Here is a 7,594-nt window from a genome sequence, read left to right as displayed (position 1 = left end):
GGTCAAGAGAGCAGCATTGTGGGTCAGAATCAGCATGGGCAGGCAACAGAGACACTTAATGCAAGTTATCGCCATTCTGCATGTGGTCTAAGAGGCGCAAACGGTAACTATCTTTGGTTTATATTTCATGTATAATGTGGTATGATTTGCGTGGACAATATTATACAGGTTTCTATGGTGTCTTATTCGGTGCATTTGTATGCTAACTTACCGAGTCTGTTCACTGATTATGTTAACAGAGAGACTGAAAGATCCACAAATGTCTGTTTTTAATGTGCATTTGTTTATTGTGTCTAGTTTTCACGGTGTTACATGGTGTTTGCCGAAGAGACAGGCAGAGAAGAATTAAGAATAAACCTCCGTTGACATCAGTACGAAGCGTGGCCTTTTTTGTTAGACCTGTGCAGCTACAGTGCCACTCCCTGCAAAAGTCGAAACAGTTTCTGAATTTCCCCGCACCTGCTCTGTGAAACCCCTGGAGTTTTTGGGCATGGTTTACTTTTACAACCGTTTCATCCTTCGAGCTGCCCACGTTATGCACCCTCTGTACAAAGCGTTAAAATGGCAAGAAGGATAACCAGGACATAGAGTGGACCCCAGAGAAATTACAGGCTTTTGGCAATGCTAAGACGGCACTGGCCAACACAGCCTTGTTAGCCCACCCCAACCCTGCTGCGCCCATCACCTTGACCACTGATGATCACGAAGCCGGAGCAGGTTGTGAGCAGTGGGTGGACAGGGCCTTACAACCCCTGGCCTTTTTCAGCAAGAAGTTGTGGGAATCGAAGAAGAAATATTACATTCGCCAGAGAATTCTTAGCCCTTTTCCTCGCTACATGCCATGTCAAATTCCTCTTGGAGGGCTGGGAGTTCACTGCTTTTTTTGACCACAAGCCTCTTACATTTGTTATAGCCAAAACCTCCAAATCGGGTCAGCACGGCAGCAATGACAGCTTTCTGCTAATTCTGAGTTTACAACTGACATTCAACAAATGCCTGGGAAGAACAACTTGGCTGCAGACTGCCACTCTTATGCCCTTGTTGCCAGTGTTCATTTGGAAACAGACTATGCTGAGATGGTTGGAGACCAACTGACAAACTTGGAGGTGCAGACACTGCACACTGCCGAGTCTAGTTTGCTGTTGGAGGATGTCCCTGTTGTTTATTGTGTAGTGATGATGTGAAGATGATGAAGAAATTCTCCGCTGATATCGTCTTGTTGATATATAAAAAAAGTTTATTTAAACAAGTACAATATCTCAGACACCATGATTTGCCTGTGAGAGGATTCGAAGCCAACAAGAATCACCCTCCAGAATAAACTTCACTCCTGTCTTATATAGGGGTGTTTCACGTAAAGACAGAACATAGGGTTCATAGTCATAAAAGGAGATAAGTCTCTATACAGAAAAGCACAATTTTTTAAACAAAGAATCTCTAGCAGCACCTACACTTTTCTAAACAGAGACTCCCCTGCAGCACCTAAACATTTGCTCAGGGCCCCTACCTAAACATGTCACACACATGAATTAGAACAGCATATACCACATCCCTTTTCATGACTGTGGGGCGACCCTCCTTTGTGACATTTCTATGCATAAGCCATGCCCTTTGGTCCATGCTGCTTGGTGCTGCCACGTTTTTGATGCTGTTCACTCCCTGTACCACCCGGGGGAAAAAGCTTCAGTTAGGTTGGTGGGGGCCAAGTTTGTGTGGCCTGGCCTCAGGAAGGACATTAAGGTTTGGGCCACTACATGCGTTGTGTGCCAGCATACTAAGGTGCAGTGTCACATGAAAGCTCCTTTAGGCCCCTTTCCGTTTTGAACATATTCATGTGGATCTCATCGGCCCTTTTTCCCTGTCCTGAAGTTTCACTCACGTGGTGACCCAAGGCAGTTCCACTGTCTTCTACTACTTTATCTGGGGTCTGTTTCATAAAGCAGGTTTAGTGAAAACTCTCAGTCTGTTAACCCCTAAATGAGGGAAACTCTGAGTTTTCCGTTTCACAAAGGGAGGTAACTCAAACCAGAGACAGATGGGTAACTCTAGCCTGTTGCAGAGAGAGGCAACTTAAGACCACGGTCAGTTACCGTAGCAACAGACTCTGTGAACCTAACCTGGTCTGGGCCAGGTTTTTCTCTGAACCTCGAGTTTCTCTCTGTCTCCGCCCTCTTTCAGCCACACATGCTGTTTGATTTCCTCATTCATCCATTCAATCAGCAGGCGAGTTTTGGTGTAGCCTAGTTCTGCCGGCTGTCGGAAATCCATCCATCCATCCATCATCTATACACCGCTTAATCCTCACTAGGGTCGCGGGGGGGGGGCTGGAGCCTATCCCAGTCGACTTAGGGCGAAGGCAGGGGACACCCTGGACAGGTCACCAGTCTATCGCAGGGCCACACTTAGAGACAGACAACCAAGCACGCTCACATTCACACCTACAGACAATTTAGAATCACCAGTTAACCTCAACATGTTTTTGGACTGTGTGGGAGGAAGCCGCAGAACCCGCTGCACGGGGAGAACATGCAAACTCCACGCAGAAAGATTCCAGTGCCCCCACCGGGACGCGAACCGGCAACCTTCTTGCTGTGAGGCAACAGTACTACCAACTGCGTCACCTTGCACTCCCCTGTCGGAAATCATTTTTAAAAAATCAGAGTCAGTAGGCTGTATTAGAAGTCCATGAGACACAGTAGGTGGCGACTTTTCTCACTAACATGGCATGTCCTTTTGGCAATGACCCTGTGGATCAAGGTGCAGCATTACGCGCAAAGAATTAAATATTGGTCTGGAGATGGTTATCAGACCGTGCATAGATGTTGTAGCATTTCCAGACAGTCTTTTTGAGTGGTACCGTTTCACATCACAGTCCATCAGTGACGTGGGTCAGGGAAAGAAAATTATTCTAATGATAAAATAATTTAAATGGTTACATTTATCCAGTAATTTGTACTATAAAGTATTTATTTTTTTCATTTAGCCTCACCAATTTTGATGATTTTTTAAAAAAAAATTCAAAATCACTGAATTTTCACAATTTCCCATTCAAATGCTTGGAAGAGAAGCAGCGGCGAGCTGAGCCTCACCTTGGATTGTGCAATCCCTTGCTACCTGCGCTGGCTGTCATGCAGTGACAGCGTGCTGCTGTCTGTATGTCGCCAATAAAATGGTTCAAACACATTTAATATATGAACTGATTTTCCATAGTTCAGCTGATGTATATAATAATGTACAGTGTTTTTTTGTTACCAACTGTATGTGTGTAACGTGTTTCGTGTTCTGAGCGATCATAAAGCAGCTGAGAACAGGTTCTAGGTGAGGCAGGCAGTTCTCTTGCCTCATGGCAGGGGGCGCTCTGATCCCAGACATTCTTTTGGTGACTCTGTGGCTGCAGAGTAAGTGACAGAAACTTAGCAGTTTACAAAAAAGTAATGGATATTTTTGTCCAGAAGAAGCGCCACATGGACTTCATTTATAAGTAAAGGTAAGATTGCAATAATGGTTATTTTTTAAATGAAATGTGCGTGAGTAAGGCAACTGTATGCAGGGTGGTCAGAAAAGTGTGCCTCACCCTGAAATGGCTTTTACCATCTTTGTGGTTTTCCCATGACATAAACCTGTCAGAGGCATCAAGGAGGAGTTCCACAGGATTGCAGGTGTTGCTGCTCTGGAACCAGAAACTCAGAGTTTCCTGTCTCAGAGTAGAGCAACTCAAAGTTCAGGATTAGACTCAGAGTTTGTTGAACCTGCTTTGTGAAATGGACCCCTGAGGTGGCCCAGTCATTCATCTGTTCATGGGTGTCGCGATTTGACATTCCTTTGGATATGACCTCTGATAGGGGCCCACAGTTTACTTCTGAGTTGTGGAATGCTGTGGCTGGGAGCTTGGGAGGGAAACTTCCCTGGACCACAGCGTACAACCCAGAAGCAAGTAGATTGTGTGAGCGGTTTCTTCGTACTATAAAGGCTGCCATCTGGTGGACAGTAGCTGGGTGGACTGACTGCACTGGGTTTTGTTAGGCCTGCACTCTGCCCCCAAGGAGTACCTGGACTCCTCCTCTACTGAGTTGGTTCTGGGTCAGACTCTGAGGGTCCCCAGGGAGTTTCTTCCTAGTGTTCCAGGTTTAGGCCCCAGAGTTGTTTCCAAGGGGGGGTTGGAGTTTTCTCGCCCGTTGTGGCGCACCACTGCCTTCCTCAGTTGTACATCCCTAAAGACCTTATGTCGGCCAAGTACGCTTTTATCTGACAAACTTTTTTTAAAACTGGATTTAAAATTTCACAGTTTCTCATGTTCTGCACTGTGTTTTTAGCTACTTGAAGGTCTGACTTTGCTGTGATGGCAGGGGTCCATTTCACAAAGCAGGTTCAACAAACTCTGAGTTTAATCCTGAACTCTGAGTTGATCTACTCTGAGATAGGAAACTCTGAGTTTCCGGTTCCAGAACAGCAGATTTGGGTTAGTTTAATCAACTCGGAGTAGTTTCACCTGGAGTTAAGTGCGTGCACCACAACTATAAAAATCCAGCATTAATGGAGCCCTGAGTCGACGAGTCAAAATGGCAATGGGGAAATGGATGGCTGCAGTTTTCACCCCACTAGAATTGGAAATCATAATGTGCTCATACAGCGAGTTTGAAAGTGTTTTTAAAAGAAGTGCAACACCACTGCAGCTGCAAAACAGAGGGAGACGGTGTGGAGAACATTGCTGCTCGGGTCAGTGCATAAGTTTAAATATCGTCCTTTGCAATCACAATGATATTACAGGGGAAAACTGCTTGAATGGTGGCCTATTAATTTATTTCATTTAGGTGCAATCCCGCGGGGGAGAAGTGCACTTGGGAGCAGCTTAAGATGAAATATAAAAACATTGTTCAAGTCTGAGGTTGCAGCACAGTGTCAATAACAGAATATAATTTAAAATTAATTTAACATATCTCTACATCATTTACCTACAATCCTGTGGAACTCCTCCTTGATGGCTCTGACAGGTTTATGTCCAGGGAAAACAACAAAAGCCTTTTCAGGGCCACGCACATTTTTCTAACCACTCTGAATACAGTTGTCTTACTCAGGTGCTCTGCATCTCCGACGTTGTACAAAAAAACTTCTATTTGCAAAGAAACGCAGTGCAACACATAATATCTGCTGGGATGTGAGAGCATGACTACGGTTGGTAATGCTGCACATGTACAGACGGATTAGGCTGTATGAAGATGATCGACTGCAGCATAGGTGAGGGTAGGGGCCACAGAGGCCATGGCCCCTGCTGGAATCTGATTGGCCCCCTCTCATGTGAGGGTCAGACCAGTGAACCAGACAGGTTCAGGGGGACAGTTCTGAGGACAGGCATCCAAAGTAGGACCAGTCCAGCAGCTGTAGCCCATCATCAGCACCAGGTGACATGCAGAGCAGGACAGACAGACATTCCTCAGAGCAAATTAAGAACAACATTGTTAATATAAAAGATCAGATCGTTGTGTTTATTTGTGTATTTACATGTATGTATCATTTTAATTTACCTTGAGCCATCAGGCTGGTAATTTTACATTAGTCTTCACACTGTGAATCAATTTGAGTGTCATGAGTTTTCTTTTGAAAGAATCAATTATTGTACAATCCATATTATACACGTATGTTCTGACCCCCCGCCCCCTGAGCTAACTTGGTGTCACGAGAGTGGCAAGAAACAGAGTGAGCAAAAACAACTCAGCAGCAGCAGAAAGATCCCAGAGATGGTTTTGGATTAGCAGAGGAGACGCATGGCAAGATGCTAAGAATACCAACGCAAACTGTGGCATGGAAAACTCTGGCTGGGTCACTCAGACAGGATGTCTAATGATGTTTTACATACCTTGTCAAGAAAAACTTAATTACCTCAGAACCTCAGAGAATTCATCACAAGATTGAAATCCCTACAGGCCTTACACGCAGAAGGGCCAGGCTGCAGTTCTTGTGGAACAAACTTCTATCGACTGATGGAACAAAACTCAGGCTCCATCAAAATGATGTAAAGTGTGGGAAGCAAAGGAACAATTCAAAGTGCCACCTCATCTGTTACATATAGCAGTGCTGTTGTTATGCAGCTGGCATGTACAGCTGCCAGTCACACTAAAGTTTTAAAAATGTACTATTTATAAGAGCAATGGGATTAATGCAGAGCATGTACATCCACAGGTGCATTCTGCAGCCTCTTCTATTTCTCTATTTTGTGCCACCTCGGCTCCTCTAACCTCCTGCCTGTTACCTGGAATTTGATTTCAGTGCATTTCTTAAAAAGGAAGGAGCAAGGAGAGAGGAGGCTTGCTGGAGGACCTATGAGGATGCATGGTGTATCCTCGCTGTCTCCTTTGAAAAGTCTTTTCAGCACTCATGACACGTGAAGGAGGCATGATACACAGCTGGGATATGCAAAATGCAGCAGGAGCAGGACTGGCGAATATGTGTTTATAATACATATTAATCATGATATAATTCAGTGTAAATCTATAAGTTGTTATGCTCATCTGACAGAAATCATAAAATGAAGTGGTAGGTTGGATCAAAACAAAGGACAGATAATGAAGATGTGCTACATGTCATATTTACTTCATATTGTTTTAAAACAATACTTCCAAGACAAGGATGTCTCACTTTAATGCCTTGACTCCTCTTCTCACATCTCACAGGGCTGAGGATGGAAGAAGAGGAGGTAAGAAAAGGAATGGAGGGTGTAAAAAGTGAGACATGAGAGAAGGGGTCCTTGCCAGATTTAGCCAAATGCTTAACAACTCGTTGGATGACATTTTATCATTTAGCAAGTCAACTTTTCAAAGCAAATATTAACACATATCCTTCAGTGGTAGAGCCACCTGATCTCAATCAGACTGAGCTGTATTCCACTTAGAGGAGATCAGACCCGCGACAAGCAACAGCTGAAGGTGGCTGAAGGAAACATCTGGACAAGTACCATTAGGGAAGACGCAAAGTAGTTTTTCTAGAAGGAAACTTTAATTCCTTGACATATCATCATGAGAAATGTGAGGTCTTTCTCTAACGGGCTGGACGAGCTAGCAGCTAACAGCGCTGACCCAGCTGCGGTGGGAGTTTAAGGAGTGCAGCCTTATGTTGTTCACAGAGTCATGGCTGAACAAACTCACTCCGGACTCGCTCGTAACTTTGGACGGATTTCACCTGTTCAGAGCGGACCGGAGCTTGAGGGAGAGTGGTAAGAAGAAAGGAGGGGGACTCACCATGTATGTGAATGAGAAATGGTGTAATGCTGGCATGTTAGCGTTAAAGAGCAGCGCTGTACGAAGGATAATGAACTGCTGGCGGTTGGTTTGCGGCCGTTTTACCTGCTGAGGGAGTTTTCGCACGTCCTGGCGATTGCAGTTTGCATCCTCCCCCCTCGGTGAACTCATCCATTAGTTCAGTGTCCCAGCTGCAAACATCACACCCTCAGTCTCTGATCGTCATCTCAGGAGACTTTAATCATACATCGCTCTCCACCACTCTCCCCTCATTCAGTCAGTATGTGGACTGCCTAACCAGAGGTGGTGGGGCCTTGGACCTGCTGTGTGCGGACACCGGGGATACAATAAAGTATTCTATT

This window comes from Stegastes partitus, unplaced genomic scaffold, assembly GCF_000690725.1.
Source record: "Stegastes partitus isolate 25-593 unplaced genomic scaffold, Stegastes_partitus-1.0.2 Scaffold235, whole genome shotgun sequence".
Lineage (NCBI taxonomy): Eukaryota > Metazoa > Chordata > Actinopteri > Pomacentridae > Stegastes > Stegastes partitus.
The sequence above is the reverse complement of the archived record's forward strand: the minus strand, read 5'-3'. Positions refer to the sequence as shown.